Raw genomic sequence first — 20,234 nt, 5'->3', positions numbered from 1 at the left:
AAACCTAACCGATACTGATCAAAGTCGTGTCGCCGCTGTTACGACTGGTTTTGCTACCTAGTTATACTCAGTTTATGTTGTCCTACCTAGTACCTAACTATTTGTTTATTTATTTATTTTTTTTCCTTCATTGTGTTTATTAATATTTGAGTTTTGGATCTTTTGGTTATGTATATTGTATAACACAAAGTGACAACGAAATGAGTAAGGCCGGTCAACCACTACATAAAAACTTTAATTTATACAAGTTATAGATAATTCTAAAGTAGTTGGTAACTCAAACAAAGCCAGTTATATATATAGCAACCATCAATTGACCAAGAGACACTATCCAAAAGTTAGTTTTTGGTTAACATGTTTAATCTTTTTTTTAACAGTGTTTGAAAATACATAAAATATGAGCTTATTGACGCTTTGGCTTGACTCACACAAGAATACTGTCACGTGTCAAGGAGGAAACCCATCGAAAACCCCGTTGAGTCGTGTTTCGAACCCAAGATCATAAAGATCCCAAGTCCCAAACATCACTCTCACCAGAAAGTCAGTTGCAGTTAACATGTTTAATTTGACCAACAAACAATCAACTTTCAAGCATTTCATAAAGTCTTTACACTAACCGTCATATAGACGTATATATTTTACCATCAAATCTTTTCACAATCAACATAAGCAAGTTATGTTGCAAGAACACAGCTTATTATTAAACCATGGATGTCATATATAAGCAAATAATCATTTACTTATTACACAAGTATGAAAAAAAGTACACACCAAATTTATTAAAATGACCAGATAGATCTAATCCATACCCAAAAGGCCATTTTGGACATAACTCTCCACCGAGTTAACAAGCGTTTCCTCGAGTGGTCTGTAACTCCAACCCAACTCCTGCAGTTTCTGAGATGTAGCTGTAAATGTTCCCGTCACCTCGATAAATCTGTCAGCAAGTTTGAGTGAAATGAAGTTAGTATGGCAAGAAAATAAATATAAGATCAAATAGTTACAAGTTGAACTTAAATTCATTAATGTTTAATTATCTATGATTCGTGAGTCCAAAATTAACATGTAGAGGTCCACACTTTCATACAAAAAAAATTATAAAGTACAAATGTTTTATGGGTTATCTTAGGTCGATTGGAGTCGGTTCCGGGCTTAAATCGAACCAAAAACCAAAATTTCGGTTGAGTTTTGAAAAACCACTTGGTTTCGGTTTGGTTTTTTCGACTGGGCTTGAAACTTTTGCGCTGAAAAAGAAACCGGTCCAAAATAATCATAATAATTATTGGACTAAATCTTTTTGTTAATTAACAAGTAATTAATTATTACCTGGAGTTCAAAATTAAAAATAAAAATCGATAAATTCGGTTCGGTTTTTCCTTTTTTCGGCTTTAGTGCATGCAAAACCAAAACCAAACCGAAAGTTGGGTTTTTACAAAAATATAAAACAAAACCATAAATGTTGGTTTGGTTTTTGTTTGGGTTTGGATTTTTCAGTCACATATAGGGTCATTTTTCGGTTTCATGCACATCCTTAAAACGTATGTTAAAAGCTGCAACGGCAAAGATAATAACTAAATATATGAACCCTAAATCTTGTAAAACAAAAATACATATCTTTAAATGTTTGATTTTGAATATATGAATCACAAAACAAAATTTTTGAAAATTTCTAAAATAGAAAGAAACTCACTTCTTTGGATAGTTATAGTGAGGATAATGCTTCTTCAAAATTTCAACTATATCCTTTGATGTAACCGAATGTGATGTGCATATGTATCTTCCATTGGCCTCGGGTTTTTCATATACTAAAATCAGTGCTTCCGCTACATCACGCACATCTACAATCAACCGCAACCTGTTCTCTAATTCTTCATATCCTTCTGCACACACATTAAAACGTAACTTTTTTATAAGTTTATTACAAAAAAAAATGTTGCATGCATAATATGCATTTGTAAAAGGTGAATAATAGAGGATAATGGCACATGGGACTTATAAAAGTACAAACCTTTAAGAACTTAAGAAGAACCAAGCTACTAGCATTTATTGTCTTTTGAAGCATAGGTCCCGAAACAAGAGTTGGGCACACGGACACAAAATTAATACCGTTTGTTTTTGAGAATTCCCAAGCCTCACTTTCTGCTTTCGTCTTTGAAAGACAATACCAATCCTGTATAACAGATACTTATAATAACTTTTTGTTGCAAATGAGTTGCTATTATTATGAAATTGGGTATTTTTCAATAACAGATGTTAGATCTCAGCTAAATGAAGTGTTAAATGACAAGTTTGCCCTTTTTTTAAAACCCATTTTGACCTATTAAGCTCCTAACATAAAGGATGATCCATGTAATTTTGAAGTTTAAGAACATAAGCTAAAAGTTGATATAAACCTAAAAGACGAAAACTGCAAATAACCCTATTACTTGATCAAGCTATTTTTCCTATCTGTAACGGGTCGAAAGGGTGAAAAGAAAACAAAAGAAAATTTAAAAGGTCAAATGGTTGGAAACTAGATAGAAAGTTGTCAAGCATGTACTTGTAACGATTAAAAACATTTCATATTTGGCATAGTAATTATTTATAAAAAGTAACTATCATTCTTGCAAACAGTGGAATGTAACTGCTGAAAACACCATCCAATGTGTCACTTTTTGTCCAAAATCTTTCATTCTTGCAAAGTTTAGCAAAGCTAAAATATTATGTAACTTACATTATTTGATCTGCATAATTCTTGGTCAGACCAGAAAGTCTCATCCAACGGTCGATCCAGGGGTCTATTAGGTACGACAGCAATAGCAGCTACAGACGACACATACACAACTTTCTTTACATTTACTTCACAACATGCTTTAAGCACATTCAGCGTACCATCAACAGCTGGCTTAATCAGTTCTACCTGCAACAGAGATAATTCCAAACATTTTGATTCTAAAAAGTCAACCCAAAAAGGTCAAAAGTTCAAAGTCAAAAGTCAAACATGCCTCAGGATCTGGTATAGAACCAGATGGAACAGGACTTGCAGTGTGGAACACACCATTACATCCAGCAATGGCTGCACGAATGGACTCATAGTCTAGAAGGTCCGCTTTGAAAAGCTTCAGATTCTCAGACGCTTTCTCCAGGTTCTTCAAATGAGCTGATTTCTCATCCACTGAAAGAAAACGTGACAAAAATTTTTACAAACAAACAAACGCATCGAGTAAAAATTCCCACCAAACGGTAGAGACCGGGAGAGTGAGATGAGTCAAACCTTACCTCTGTCCCAACGGAATACTAACTCAAAAATTGTTATAACTATTATTACTATTATTATTATGAAATTTTTTATATCTTTTATTTTTTACCGAAACCAAACCAAAATAATCGAACAGAAGAAAACACCAACGGTTTGGCTTTATGTTTTAGTAAAAACCGAACTTTCGGTTCAGTTTTGCGTATAAATAAAATTAAAAAAAACCAAACTGAATTTATAGATTCTTATTTTTATTTTAAATTTTAAGCAATTTATAACTGTTTAATATACATTTAACCCAACTATTTTAGCCCAGCTGCATAATAATCAATTAATTATCAACTAACAAGAAAAACTTAGATCCAAATTCATTATTTTGGCTAACTTTCTTTTCCGGCCCAAAATTCTCAAACCGAAATAAGCGACAACCTTTCAATTTTCGGTTCGCCTTTTAACCCAAGAACCAATTTTGTGAAGCTAGTTGAAAACTGATACAATATAATATATTAATTAAGTTTAATATATTAATTAAGTTTATCTATTATTTAGCTTTCTAACTAAACTCATATTTGGTTTTCTTATTGTTTATCTTTTCCTGTTTTTATGTGTTTCTTTACCTATAAATTGTAATCATGGTTTGAGAAAAAGAATAAGAAAAATTAAAAATTGTCTCAAGTTCGGTTTCTCTTCTTCTCTCTAGTTCTTGTTCTTGGAGCCTAACCCACTCTACATGTCTACTAACATCACCATCTCGAATCGTTCTCTATTATCACTGTAGCTTTTAATTTTAAATGGGGTACAGTTATTAATAATCAAGAATCAAGTTACCAGACTGCCAATTAAGTTAAAGCACATATCTATTATATATTATTGCATAATATTAAAAATAGAACAAAAATGAATTGAAATCAAATATCTGACAAATACAAAGATTGAGAAGAGGATTACTAGGATTTCTGACGGTGCCATGAACAGTGTAGTTGTTGGCAAGCAGAAGGTTAACTAACCATGATCCTATAAAGCCTCCTGCACCTGTTACACACACTAGTCTTCCATTAGCTGCCGCCATTAGAATCTGAAACCTCAATGCACTTACAAGGTCATCTTTGTTCTTCTACTTTATTCTAATTACTAGTTTTTATCCCATGTATTACTTGCTTTATATTATTTGTTTTAATATTTATTTATTTTTTGTATTTATATTTTTTTATTGTATGAAAGTTAATTTATGGTTTGATGATAAATTGTTTGACAAATAAATGAGATGTTATAAAATTGGTTTTTTAATTCTAATTTATGATTTATGTTATAACTCGATTTAAAAACTAAATGGTTTTGATGAGACTCAAGACCCGTTTGTTTCTTTTACTATAAAATTGGTTTTTTAATTATAAATAATATTTATGAAAGTTAATAATATACTTATGGTTTGATGAGACCCAAGACCCGTTTATGTTTTTTACTATCAAATTGGTTTTTAATTTAAATAATATATATATCTTTTTTAAAATAAATAAGATATTAATTTTTAGTATATCATATTTTATAGGATTTTTACATCAATAATTTGGTAAGAATAATTTTTTATTGATGGAGATGTTATAACCTGTTTAAGAAATATCTGGGTTTGGTAAGACCCATACCCATGAATTCGGGTCAAATGCATGAAAAGCCACCATTTAAAAATCAAGCAAATCCGGTGACTCCAAAAAAGGGGAAGCGACCACATCGCGACACGTATGATTTTTTGGTTTTCGTTTATATATATTATATTATAGATAAGTTATAACTACCACATTTTTTTTTCTTTTTAATATTATATACTATGCTATAATCTATATGGTCTTTATTTATAAATATTTAGAGTAAATTGCAAGAATGATACTTGTGGTTTGGGTCAAACTTTAGATTCCCTACATATTTGTTACAAGTGTTACATAATTAGTCCTTCATCCTTGATAAAAAAAACGTCACGGGTTTAGTGGTAGTCTAAACACTCAGTTGACAGGGCCGGTCTATGGGTCAGTGAAATAAAAATATGGCTTTAAGCCCACACTTATTTAAGACCTTCAAATTAAAAAAAACAATATATATATAATCAGCGGACTGTAAACACCTATGTTTATTTGTTTGGTGGTAACATGTGCGTTGCTACTTTGTAGGTCTTGAGTTCGGGACTCATTGTTAGCATTTTTATATTTTGGTTTTTTAAACCAATTGTCATAAAAGGGTCACAAAATCTAATTTTGATTTAGGCATTCAAAATTGTTGAACCGGACCTGTCAGTGGACTATTTTCATCACACGTAAATTACATTTTTACCCTTCCAGATAATTATTTTGATAAATTGTTAAACTGAACAGAAAAACAACTTGATTATATTTAGTGGTAGTCTAAACACTCAGTGGACTATTTTCATCTCGAGTGTACAAATATGGTACACGTTATTGTTATACCAAGATCATTTGTAAATTTTACGTATGCTTACAACTAAGTTTCCCACTAGGCACTAGCTCTGTTACAGTGTTTCATTTGTAACATGTGTATAAAACGAGGTCATACGCATTGACGAAGCTAGAAAACTTTCCTATGGGTTCGTGATTTTTTATGCTCGATTTTTTTAGACATCAAGGTGTTAGGGCCAGGTTGGTCATTTGATTAGATAAATAAAATACAGTATCACTATCATAACAAAAGCAAATCGCGATGAGGCATGAGGCATTCGGAATTGATCGCGACCCTCTTTGTTTTTTTTATTTTTTATTTAGGTGTTATGTTTAAGTGTGTTAATTGGATTGGACTTATTTAGCCTATTCTATGAATAATTTTGTGTTTTTTTATTTATAAACTATACATGAGTTATTATTTTACTGGCCCGTTTATAAGTTTGTTAGTAATTTTTATTTTTTTTTAAATTTTATTAAAAATATATTCATTACTAAAAAATATATTTAACTAAAGTTTTCATAATCAGTGGGTTCGCCTATTGCTAAAAAAAATATTTAGAATGGTACTGGGTTCGCTCGCCGAAAAAGAATGAGTTCGCTTGATCAATATTACATGTTATATATAAAATCGAAAAAAAACCGGGTTCGGACGAAACCGGTGCCGACTATTCCCTCTGCCACCGGTCATATGCGCATTTATAGCCTGAATGTTGTCTTGTTAAACCATCTTATGTGTTAAATAGTTTTGATATTAGATTAAGGGTCAAATTATTCTACAAAGGGGAAAAAAATGAGAAGGATGAGAAGAATTTCTAGCCACACAAAAAAAAACCCTAAAAGATTAAAATAAAAAAATCATAACTAAAAATTTTAATAAAAAAATGAAAAATGTAAAAACACAAAAATGTTTCCACCGTCTATCTCGTTCTCATAAAAAACCACAATGGTAAGTGAACAAAAGTCTATGTGTCTTTTTGTTTATCATTGTCTTTTGTGTTTATTTTCATCATTGATTGTATCTTTTTTTTCCTTGACATTGTGTCTTTTTTACTTTATATTGTGTTATATTACTCAATATTGTGTTATATTTTGTTCGGTATTGTGTTATATTTTGCGATCTATTATGTCTTTTTTAGTTATAATTGTATCTTTTGTTCACTTTCGTCATTGTTTCTTTGATCTCACCATCGTGTCCTTTCGTCATTTTTTTTTGTATTTTTTTAACGGGAATGATTGCGGAAACATTCTACTTTTTTAATTTTTTTCGTTTTTTATTTATATTTTGAGTTATGATTTTTTTATTATTTTTTTAAAAGGTTTTTTGTGTGGTCATAAATCTTTCTCACACTTCTTATTTTTGTCTCCCTTTGTATTTCAACTATACCCGGCCATTAGATTAAACCATTTTAAAGGTAAATTTCTTTTTGCTTTTAAAAGGGTTAAACGTATTCATCTGAAATTTGGCTTGGTGGTAACTTCGTGGTAGTAACTTGCTATAAATATTAACCGGGATTTTCTAACATGTGCCCTAAGGGCACATGTAAGAAACAATAGTTATGGAAATATTCTTGTTAAAACTAAAATTTTATATTAATTATATTCATCTTTTAATAAGTACCATATTTAACTTTATATTTTCCTCCTCTAAATCTTATCTTCATTGATGACTACTAAATAAATTACTATATTACTAAATTTAACTACTAAATTTTAATTCCCTCTAAAATTACTATTTCATCTCCTACCATTTTTATATTCATTTATATGTAAAGAATATTCAAATATGAAAGCGACTTTCAAAATTCCTATAACGTCTCCAAGTGTTGAACCCCCAATTGCATTAGTTATAGGATCATTATTTTGAGCAAAAGATGATGTAATATCCAAAGTTCCTTCTTGGTGTACTTGAGAGACGTTATTGAATTGAGCCTCTTCTCGTCTCCATCGTGATAGAAAATAACTAAAAGAAATTTCAAAACAACCCGTATGGAGAAGAACACTCAAAACATGACGACAAAGTATCCTGACAAATTCAAAGTTTTGCAAGTGCTGATAGCCATCTTACCATCCCAAATAACCTTATGCCATCGAGCCGCTTTGTAATGCTTGACAACAAAACTTGTGTCATTTTCTTTGCAAGCCGAATATTGAATCGCTAAAGCAAGCTGATCTTGAGTTGGTTAAACACTTGAAGACGTTATAGGAATTTCAAAAGTTACTTTCATATTTGAATATTCTTTACATAAAAATGAATATAAAAATGGTGGGAGATGAAATAGTAACTTTAGTGGAAATTAAAAAATTTATTTAATAGTTATCAATGGAGGAAAAATTTAGAAGGGTAACATGTAATGTTAAATATAGTAGTTATTAATGTAAGTAATATAAATATAAAGTTTTAACAAGAATATTACTATAATTAAAGTTTCTTACATGTGCCCTTAGGACACATGTTAAAAAATCCCATATTAACCTATAGTTGAACCTTATCAAGATGTAGTTTTATATGCTATATGGTCTTTGATATCCAAAATTTAATAGACAAACGGTCGATATATTTATTTAAGTCATTTCTATTTTGATGGGGTGGTAAGATGGTCGATAGTGTAATAAAAATAAATTTTGATCGGTTTCGAGTTTCGTCACCCCTGAAAAATAATAACGTTACCCCTATGTGCTTTAAGTCCAACCAATTTATAAGTTCAACCCAACTAAAGCCCAAACAAATTAAGGGGCTGTTTGTTTAAATCTGAATGGAACCATTCAGATGTATACATCTGATTCATTCAGACTTCAGACTGTTTGGTTTCAAACAGAAAAACATCTGAATTGTTGAAATTAGGTCTGAATCATTTAGACTTACTGTTGTTGCTTAATGGGACAGAGGTTCATTCAGATCTGACTCATTCAGATCTGAATGAACCAAACAACCCCTAAACCCATTAACCCTTTTAAAAAAACTCCCTAATTTAAGAACATAAAACATCAGCGGCATTCACTCCACCAGTCCACCACCGTACCACCAACCTGAACCACTCCTGACGCCACCACTCTGGCACTCCACCAGTCACCACCAAGTCTGCCGTCCTCTTCCGGTCATCGGAACTATGGCCACCACTCAGGCACTCACCATCACGATTCGACTCTACTCGGTGCTCAATTTTGGAATTCTTACTTATAACTAAAATTATAATTGTTAATTTAAAAGTGTTTATTGACAACTGAATGATTTATTATGGTTTATTGGATTTTTGGATATTATAAATTGGAAATTGGAATTTATAAGCGATTTAGGGGTTATGTCTACATTAGAATTGCTTAGGGATTTAGGTTTTTTGTGTAGATTGGAATTGATATTGGGTTTATGGTTTAAATTTTGTTTAGGGAACTTGGAAGATAAGTAAACAAAGTCTTATTAGCAATCTTTTTAAATGACAAATAAAAGAAAATGATGATATCGGTCCAACACCAAGTTCAAATATTCATACTCCAAGTTCAAATATTGTTGATGATATGCAAGAAAATGAAGATATCAGCCCAAGTTCAGCTAATGATATGCAAGAAAATAATAATATTGGTTTAAATATTCCTTCGGCTTCAAGACCTTCAATACGTTTAGTAGTCGATTTGAATGATCTTCCTTCAGATAAATTTGATTGACCACCTATTGCTAGTTATCATCCTAATCAATAGATGACATAAGAAGATCGTATCTTTTTATAAAAACTTTTCAACCACGAGGTCATGATTTTAAATGGACAAACTATTCTAGTGGCCTGAGACGTTTTAATGTAAAATGGTTTAATAAATATGATTGGTTGGAGTATAACACTAAACAAGAAAAAGTATATTGCTTATGTTGTTACTTGTTTAATGAAAGTGTTGGTAATCAAGGTGGAAGAGAGACTTTTGTAACTGGAGTAAACCGGATGCCTTAAAGGACTATGTTGGGGAAGTTAATAGTGTTCATAATAAGTCAGGGCAAAAATGTGACAATCTCTTGAACCCAAAGTGATCCTATGAGGCGAATGTTACTAAGCATAGTAATGGAGAAAAGATTACAAATTGGTATCGATTGTTGAGTTCTGTTTGTAGTTCGAGATTCTTGTTAGAAAATAGTTTATCATTTGGTGTAGGTCCCGAGCGACCGGATTCGACAACGAAGCGATTGAGACTTGTGCGATGAATCAAATGATCGAGTAAATTATAAACGGATAATATAATATTAAACGATCTCCTTAACGGTTGTAAAATATTAAATATATAATAAATGAACCAACCCCACCCAAGATGAGCTCCCCTTGGGTGAGTGATTTACACCATACAAAACACACACATAAACATGACATACAAGTCCCTATTTGTAGCAAAATAATACATATTCAAGAAGCGCTTTCCCCATTGAAGCTAAACGCGTACACCAAAGCTCTCGTCAGGGATCCAAAATTCTAGTCGACATCACCAATTTGATTAACCAATATATATATAACGAGTTTTGTTACATTGATATCACAATTCACAAGTCACATTTTGGCCTTACATTTAGTGGTAATAATGAATATGAGAACTCTTTTTCTAAAGGTCTTTTTCTTGCGATTTTAAAGTTAATTTGTGAGAATAACCCGGATATTGCTAAGTATTGTTAAGGGAATGCAAAAAAGAACTATAAGTTGTCAGCTCCATCAATACATAAATAGATTATCGATTGCTTTGCGAAATAAGTAACCAAAATGCTGAAATCAAAGACGATGTATTTGGGTTGTTGGAACAGGAGTCTAGTGAGGTGTCTCAAAAGGAACAAATGGCGTAGTTGTAAGATATATTGATATTGTATGAAATACGGTAAAAAAAAATTAAATATTACCCGTGACATTTTGTTCTAATTCATCACTAATAGGAGATCATGGATTCGAACTCTATAAAATACAAATATTTAGTCATTAAAAAAATATATATTCAAAAGTTAATATGCTATATGGTTTTTATTTATAAACTTTTAGAGTAAATTGCAAAAATGGTCTTGTAGTTTAGGTCAAATTTTGGATTTAGTCCCTATTTGTTTAATAGTTACATGGTTAGTCTTCATCAACTTTCTCGGTTTCATCATTGCTCCAAAACTAACTGGGTTAGTTTTTGACGTTAAAACATCAAATTAAACTTTTTACCCGTGTAATTACTTTTGGAAGTGAATATTTCTCTTTCATCCTTAGTTTTCCTCATTAGTAAATTTCTTGATAATTTGTTTAATTGAACGGTTGAAATAAGATGAATGCTTCTCTTTCATTCCAAGTGTATGTATACACTAGTATCATACAAAGATCACTCTTAAGTTTTATGTATGCATATAATTGAGTTTTCTACTAGCACGGTTAATTACTGTATTTCATCTGAAGTATAAAAACGGATTCACTCATACGTGCATTTATATTGAATGCTGTCTCGTTAATCTACCTTATGTATCAAATGGCTTTGATATAAATTAATCAATTCAAAGAGATTTTTTTTTGTTTGTAAAAGTATTCACCAGAATTTGGCTATGTGATAACTTCGTGATGGCAACTAATTGCTATAAATCTTGACCTATAGTTAAACCTAATTAATTTTTATATTATATCTTTGAAAGATGTAGTTTAATCTATTTAAAATATTGCCGGCTCAACTTTTCTCTAGACCTAAAATGTCTAGTAAAATCGAGGCCTTTTTTGGGAAGCAACAAAATTTATAGGCCTAAAGCCATAGAAATGAATAATAGTAATTTTGGGGTCCTAAATCAACTGCTCACTTGGCTTATGCTAAGTGGGTTTGGTTACGCGCTCAAAACTATTTAAATGGAAAAGTAAAGTTTATAGTTTTGACCTTTAAACGGACCTTTTGAATGATTAGATGACCCGCCTAATTATCAAGTCATAAAATTTTGCCCACGTTACACGCTTGCTGTAACATATGCATTGCTGACTCTACATTCGGACGAACCGTTTGAAATTCGTTAGATGGTTCGTGACTTAGCCTAAGGGCCTACAAAAACTTCTCTTCATGTAGTTCATATTTCGTAACAGTTGCGGGGTTTTGCACACAACTCAAAATCTTACTTCTACGTCTACTTTAATGTAATTACATTGAAAGATTACTCTGTGACTTGCGCTCGACTCTCTTCGAAAATAGAATGGCCCAATCGAAACCCATCAACAAAGTAGTTTATTTTTAAGCTCTCTAACAATAGTTGCGAAAAATATGAACCTTGAGACCATGCTTCATCTGAAGTACAATAGAATCTGCCGGAAGCACATGATGACCATTAACCAGCTGAATGTGATAATGGTAAATGATCATGATCGATTGACACTATCTTCAGCAGAGACAAAGCCAAATTCTTGCCTAAACAAGTTCTTGGTCTAGCATTAAATATTGGAAACTTGTATGATGGCTCATGTTTCGTTCCTCCGCTGTTAGTGATCCACCTTTTAGGCTTAAACTCCATGCAATCCCCATAGAATAGAAAGAGAGAGGATAATTTTGGTATTTTGATATGCTTGGTGCCGACTTGGTAAGATTTCTGGCTACAACCTTAGGGGTTCACATAAAGCACCATGAAGGTAAACCATCTCATCTAACTCGGTTATGATCCATCTTTTACGTGCATTAGTGACCTGTTGGATTTAATGGTCGGTTCGGGTCAAGTCAACACGGACCAACCCGAATGTGACCCGGTATGAGTTACACCGGGGGTAACGAATATTAAACCCAGAGCTCATCCGCACAGGACATTTTTCTCCAGTTTTTCATTGGCGCCATCCGTGCATAAAGCTAGAACATTTTTCTCCAGTTTTTTCAAACTTCTAAGATGGTTAAAGAAACTCCAGTAACCACAACCCCAGCTACTGGGGGGAATACCGGCAACACAGTTTTTACAAACACTACCCCGGCTACCCAAGCCGGGGCAAGTGAAGTAAATTTTACGAACACTACCCCAGTTACTCAAGCTGGGGCAAGTGCAGTAAATAATCGCTCACTGGGAATCACCGATACCCAGTTAGAGAAACGAATAAGACTCCCCCGCCAAACACTCGATGAAGTTAAGGCATGGGCGGAGGCACGTCAAAAGGAATTCCAAGCTGAGTTGGACGAACGCTTGCGTTCCGTCCAACAGGCTGACGAATTCGAAGAATACTGGGACGACCCAGATCTTGTTCGCGCTGCTTTCATCCAGGGCGCGAACGACCCAGAGTTCATCCGCACCTTAACGGGTAAAGATGGCATGCCATCCACATGGGATGCCATCATGACAGCAGCAAAACGCTTTGCGGAAACGGAGAAGCAACTGGGTAGAGATCTCCCACAGAGCACAAACCTCTACACCCAGAAAACAAGGGAAGACAACGTCCTTACCGCCCGATTAAACAAAAAGCGAAAGCTAGGCATTTGGCAGTCAAGGGTAAACTTTGACACCTCATCCGGCTTGCAAAATCGGTTAGGCGGAAGGGATAACGTACAGTCAAACAAGAACTCTAGATGGACGCCGCTCACCAAAAGCGTCACCGAGATATTCGCCACCGAGGAGCTCCCATGGCCAAAGCCTCAAATAATCCGACATCGTCACAATGCTGATCGGAGCAAATACTGTGACTTTCACAGGACGAAAGACCACAACACTGAAGAATGCATAGACGTAAAGGACATGGTCGAAGCATTTGTCAGAGATGGGACGCTCGCGCACCTCGTGGCGCAATGAACGCTGAGCAGGCTGATGCGTGTAGAACCCCAGCTGGGGAAAACACGAATAAAATTCCAGCTTCAATATGGAGACTACATGCTACGTAAAGAACGAGATCCCGAACCAGGTGCGTATCGGCTCGATGGCACTCCCATCCCAACAACATGGAAGGGAGCTCATTTACACAGTTTGCATGTAAATCAACTCCAAATTTGTAAAGAAAAGGCCAAGAGCCACTTCTAATGGAAATGATTCTCCTTAAAACATTGACGCTGATGATTTTACATTTATACTTTTATGAACTATCAACACGAATATGCCGGTTTTCACCGCATAATTACGTGGAAAGTCGTTGCATGGGGAAGGCGGCAAAACCCGCATAAACCCAAAAAACGACAAACCTTCACGCAGGTCAGTTGAAGGGGAAAAGTTCAGTTATCCCACTAAATGAAAGTGCCGGTCTATCCGCATGAATCATGATAAAAGGGAACTGAACACTAACCTATTGACAACCGCGCGTCGAACGGTTAATTTATTCAACACGAATATGCCGGTTTTCACCGCATAATTACGTGAAGTCGTTGCGTGGGGAAGGCGGCAAAACCCGCATAAACCCAAAAAACGACAAACCTTCACGCAGGTCAGTTGAAGGGGAAAAGTTCAGTTATCCCATTAAATGAAAGTGCCGGTCTATCCGCACGAATCATGAAAAAGGGAACTGAACACTAACCTATTGACAACCGCGCGTCGAACGGTTAATTTATTCAACACGGATATGCCGGTTTTCACCGCATAATTACGTGAAGTCGTTGCGTGGGGAAGGCGGCAAAACCCGCATAAACCCAAAAAACGACAAACCTTCACGCAGGTCAGTTGAAGGGGAAAAGTTCAGTTATCCCATTAAATGAAAGTGCCGGTCTATCCGCATGAATCATGAAAAAGGGAACTGAACACTAACCTATTGACAACCGCGCGTCGAACGGTTAAATTATTCAAAACAGAGAATTTCTAAAGGACGAGGAAAACCTACACGCAGGTCAGATATGGGTAAAGTTTAGCCATCCTACTAAGTGCAAGTGACGGTCCTACCCGCACAATCACGAAAGAGGAAGCAAAACTTCACACCTATTATCCACCACGTTCAAAGGTTAACTTATCCTCATAAAAGATGAGGAAAACCTACACGCAGGTCAGATATGGGTAAAGTTTAGCCATCCTACTAAGTGCAAGTGACGGTCCTACCCGCACAATCACGAAAGAGGAAGCAAAACTTCACACCTATTATCCACCACGATCAAAGGTTAACTTATCCTCAGAAAAGATGAGGAAAACCTACACGCAGGTCAGATATGGGTAAAGTTTAGCCATCCTACTAAGTGCAAGTGACGGTCCTACCCGCACAATCACGAAAGAGGAAGCAAAACTTCACACCTATTATCTACCACGTTCAAAGGTTAACTTATTCTACACTTGGAAAATTGCTAATTTAAACTAAAGTATGCAAGTCATATAACGTTTATAAAGCAAGGAATCCAATAAAAGAAGCGGTCTTACCCGCACAAAGATTTATATTTCACAATGATTCATTACAAGAATGGCCGGGTAACTACCCGCCTACAAGAAAATAAATCTATACAAGCTAAACATATCCTAGCAGTGGGAAGGGATCTTCAGGATCAGGCTTCAGGGCCACTTCCACTTGGACCAGCACCGTCAGTAGAGCATGGCAGTTCAAGGAAAGCCTTAAGGATAGCTAGCCCATCATCAGCAGCAGCAACTTCATTCACCTTCTCCACCACCGGATGCGGGAAGGCGGCGTACTGATTCACTGCTTGGTCGTAAACAGCTTCAGTATCAACATTGTACAAAAGGGAAGTTGGAAGGCGGGATGCATTTCTCAACGAACCCTAGACCAAGCAGGAAGCCGACCTTTTCCCCATCCTCGTGAGAAGCGTTGAGGGCTGCGCTCATAGCATCGTCATACGACGTCTCAGCAAAGACTCGATGCACAACCTACAAAAGAAAATATACAAGTGTCAAAAACCTTTTCTATTTACAAAGAAAAGCGTAAAGACAAGAAAAGCATACCTGAGACAACGCTTCTCGAAGAAGCCATTCCTTGGCAACCAGAGCTTCTTGGAGGGCAGCTTGAGCTTCGTTACGGGCGCGATCGGCTTCACTCTTGTTGAGGTTGGCAAGCAACACTTCTTTAGCCGCAGCTTCTTCGACGCCCTTTAGCTTACGCTCAGCATGGTCAAGCACCCCCCTCTGGTCCAGGATTTCTTGGAGCTTTTTGGCGTCTTCCATCGCCAAGGCATCATGAGCCTGCTGGAGAGCCTCTAATTTGGCTTTAAGCTCCTCATTCTCCACGCGTAGAGGCTCAGCAACAACTTCAGCCTTGGTGGCCCTCTCGGTTGCGTTCCTTGCAGTTTCCTTAGCCAGCCGAAGCTGTTCATTAACAGCTTGGGCAGCCTTGGAACGGGCCTCAAGTCGAGCTTGAACTTCAACCTCGAGGGCCTTGAAGGCCTTCTCCTTTTCCGCAGCAGCTGCGGAAAGCCTTTGGTTCTCCTCCCGGACAGCCCGCGCCTGAGCCACTTCTTTAAGACGAGCTGCTTTTAACTTGTCGTTTTCACGACAAAGCAGCTCGACACGCGGCTGCATCCGGGCCAGGAGAACCCGAAGCTCATTGGTTAGCCTACCCTCCTGGTAGCTAGCCATGGCTTCCCCCAACGCACCACTGGGAGCAGCGTGACGAGCCCATTCCACGCACTCCACATGGGTACGAAGGGTTGTTCCTCGGCGAATGTTCCATCGTGGAACATACACTTCATTGGAATCCGACACTGCAAAAAACAAAGCAGTTAGGAAAATATGATAAAAAATATATATATATAATGGGTCAAAAGAACCCTACGCACCTGTAGGGTCAATAACAGGCCGATAGCCGCCGAACCCATCACCTGAACCCAAGGGAAATCCATCCAAGAGGTCAGGCAGATGGGAAGGTGGCAGAGATTGGTGAGATGCCCCATGCGTACCTGATGGATCGGCCGTCGTTGCCGATGGCGGGGGCATGGTAGCAGCCGCTGCGGTCGCCGCCGCAGAATCCGCAGCAATAGTAACCGCCGGCTCGGTGAAAGATGCTGTAAAAATAGCACTCACAGCCGGCGGTGACGTCATCTCAGCTGGAACAGTCGGCTCAAAGGAGTGAGCAACTGAACCAGCGGAAGCAGGCGCAGGCGCCTGGGTCGTCGCCTCAGGTAGGCTGACCGGGCCTACCGTCATTGGCGGAGAGGTACTCCTCTGCGCTCCACCCTGGAATGCGTCAACATCCACGCCTGCGTAAAGAAGATAAGTGTTAACGATAAGCTATGAAGATAAAGATAAAAGGAAGTTTGTACTTATGGGTTTTCTTGAGCCTAAAGGTACGGAGAGGCGGGGACGAACCCGATGGAGCCGGCCTCTTTGCGCCGGTCACCGTCGTCTTCTTTGGCTCTCCGGAGGTGACAGTCGCAACCTCCGGAGCGGTGGTCTTATCACCACCGGGATTCCCCGCCACCTCTTCGCTCTCGGTCTCCGAATCAGACCGAGGCGCTGGATCGGCAGTGGAGGCCTTCTCCTTCCCCTTCCCGCCGGCAGCCTTCTTCTTCCGCACCAACGGAAGACCATCTGCGGATTCCTCATCAGAACATACGATTAAAGGAATTCCAGCAGAGGTTTCAACATTGAGGGGTCGAGGGTCGAACAGCGCCTTACCTGGCCGACGGGCGCTAAGGATCTCATGACCTAGCGGATAGACCTCCACGAACCGATCCGCCATTTGTGCTAGGATGGGCAACTCGTTCTCGTCTAGAGCGCGAGTACCCATCCGAGCGGGACCGTCAGCCTCCCGCGGGTTCAGGAGCGACTGCAAGTCGTTCCCCTCTGAAATAAACAGGAAAGAAGTTAGAAGAAATTCAAAATTCAAAAAGATTAAAAAGTAAGCGGGAAAATACCCCTTACCTTGGCAAACAAGTAACCATAAGACGGCTGCGGGTACAGTGTTAAGGCAAAACCCTTCACATACCTAGCACCCGCAGGGAATTGAAGCCAAGAATACCTTGGCAAACAAGTAACCGTAAGACGGCTGCGGGTACAGTGTAAAGGCAAAACCCTTCACATACCTAGCACCCGCAGGGAATTGAAGCCAAGTATACCTCGGCAACCAAGTAACTATAAGACGGGTGCGGGTACAGTGTTAAGGCAAAACCCTTCACATACCTAGCACCCGCAGGGAATTGACGCCAGGAATACCTTGGAAGTAAAGTAACCGTAAGACGAGCGCGGGTACAGTGTTAAGGCAAAACCCTTCACGTACCTAGCGCTCCGCTGGGAATTGAAACCAAGAAGGATCTTCTGGGCAATGCTTGCGGAAACGGAAATAACATCCCCGCATAGCGGGAACGTCGAGAACTACGTTGTTTGAAGCTCCAGGATGGAATTGGTGGTTTTAACATAATTGATCACTATGTTCAAAACTACCAAAACCTCATGGAGAATCCACACAAGTGGGACTCAACGCTCCTGACTTGCGAGAAGGTTACAGACCTACCCGCATCATACCCAAAGACCAAGCAGGAAACTCGGGAATTTCTGCAAGTGACAAGGACTTCCGCGGGAAGAATCCCCATGGAAAACCTTAAAAAACCCTTTTCAAAAACCCTTTGCTTAAGTCCAAAAGTTCACCTCACTCTATTAAACACTCATGAGAAGAACATTGGACTGGGGGGACTTGAAGAGGTAGGTGACAGCAGAGCCCAGTTGGACCCGCAAGACTCACCTTGAAGAGGGACGTCTGCGCAGAAACCAACTGGATCCGCAGGACCAACCATGCTCAGAGACGTGACGTCCTTACACGCAGTACGCAAGCTGTTCCCGCAGGAAATGCCTCCCAATGGTGAAGGACTCCGCCTGTCCCCGCAGCCTCGGATACAAGCCATCAGGGAAGGCCACCCGCGCAGCAAGGCTACACGCACAAGGCACTTAGCTCTCAATCACTCAGTGTCACCTGAAGGAATGAGCGAAGCCGGGAACAATCCCGCACAAGGGCGGGAGGGGGAATACTCCCGCCCAAATAAGCCAGTCCGTACGATACGGGAAGATCTTCTGTACTGTACCTGACGAGGTATGGGAAAAAGATCTGACTAAAGATACGACAGCTTATTGACAACAGTATGGCGAGCAGCATGCTCCTGTACTGTATGCCACTATTAGCCGATGCCTACTCACCAACTACTGCCATACCACGTGCATAGCCGGCAGTTGGTGGAAAAGGAATAGTACACAGCAGGCCTGGTCACTATCAGCCGCTGCCTACCCACCAACTACCAGCAGGGCACGTGCATAGGCCACTGTTGGTGGAACAGGAACACTGTTGCAGCCGGCCACACCTCCTTGGAAACCTACCTTCGGCTATAAATACCACAAATGGTATGACCATCTAATCTTATCTTATATCATCATAATATACCTGATATCTGCTCTAGCACTCTCTTAATATACACTTATATTTAAAGAGCAATCTAGTCTGATTCTCACGCCGGAGGGTGGTCACAAGGAGGAACCCCCCCCCTTCTCAGTGACAAGCTCACGGTGTCTGTTTTGCAGGTTATCAGAAGAACCATCTTCTCAGGGTCTAACCCCTCGTGGGAAACAGCTATCTAACCCCTAGGTTACCAGTAATTTGCCCGGGGTCCGGTTAGTGTTTCTTCAGGTCGGTTCGGGTCAAGTCAACACGGACCAACCCGAATGTGACCCGGTATGAGTTACACCGGGGGTAACGAATATTAAACCCACTTAATGGTTAACTGGGCTAGACACAATTGAACGAGATTATGGTGATTAAAGGCTTTTGGTTTAATGATTTGGGCTAAAAGCCAAATGGGTTTAAGATTGGGCTTAACCCTAATCTTTTAATATATAAACAACTTATTGTTTATAATTAAACTAACAAAAATCACCAACAAAACTCTAGCCACCATAACATATATATACAGCCGCCACCAGCCAGCTCCGGCGCCACCACCTCCGGTTGCCGTCACTTGAGCCGCTGCTGCCATAGTCCCTACCGGAACCGCCGACCGCCGCTGTCAGACTCCGGCAGCCCGTTTTTCCGGCAAGCTCGCTTTTCCGGCGAGCTGCTGCTGCTGTCCTCGGGCTGCTGCAGTTGAACCAAAGCCGCTCAGCTGCTTGTCTGCTGCTGTTCGGCGCCTCTTGTTGCCATCCGACAACCGCCGCTGCCGTCCGACGCCTTCCGGCCACCGCAGTCACCACCGCCGCCCTACTCCGCTGCCGGCGCTGCTGTCTGCTGCCACCGCAGCTACTTCCAGCCACCACCGCTGCAGCTGGTGGTGCCTATTGCCACTTCTGGTTGCTGCTGTCCACCGGAACAACCGGCTGCGCCGTGAATCGCCGTCGCCGGAGTAGTCCGCCGCCGCCGTGAACCGCTCCAGCCACCGGAGTTATTGATTGTGTCCAGATCTAGCATAGTTCGTTATCTCTCGGTGTCTCACCCGGTTATGTATAACCGAGGTATAAACACTAATCTTTATCTATGGTTGTTTTTGTTTGTTTAATCGTACTCATATATGGTTGTAACCGGATCCGGGTTCGGGTTTCGGTTTATGGTTCGATTTAATCTTTTTCTTTCCGCTGCGTTTTATAATTCGTTTGTATATATAAATTATTAATATTGATTAATAATTACTTAAACTAAATAATTAACTAAAACGGGTTAAATAGTTTGACCGTTTTCGTTCCGAACTACTGTTGAAACCCAACATGACCTCCAGATGTGTTTGAA

The 20,234-nt window shown here is 38.6% G+C and overlaps 1 pseudogene across 1 annotated transcript; it reads right to left on the bottom strand.

The window, feature by feature from the left end:
* Nucleotides 1–585: 585 nt before the first annotated feature.
* Nucleotides 586–4,345, bottom strand: LOC143571115 (cinnamoyl-CoA reductase 1-like; annotated as a pseudogene). Its single transcript, XR_013142043.1, has 6 exons — nt 4,184–4,345; nt 2,981–3,154; nt 2,714–2,895; nt 2,005–2,170; nt 1,691–1,877; nt 586–937 (listed from the first exon to the last, which is right to left on the bottom strand). The product of XR_013142043.1 is annotated as a cinnamoyl-CoA reductase 1-like (transcript).
* Nucleotides 4,346–20,234: the final 15,889 nt, after the last annotated feature.

Source organism: Bidens hawaiensis, unplaced genomic scaffold (genome assembly GCF_021521415.1).
Source record: "Bidens hawaiensis isolate Kalapana, Puna unplaced genomic scaffold, B.hawaiensis_p1.1 tig00025198_1, whole genome shotgun sequence".
Lineage (NCBI taxonomy): Eukaryota > Viridiplantae > Streptophyta > Magnoliopsida > Asterales > Asteraceae > Bidens > Bidens hawaiensis.
Note: the sequence above shows the minus strand (reverse complement) of the source record. Positions and strands in the feature narration are given on the sequence as shown.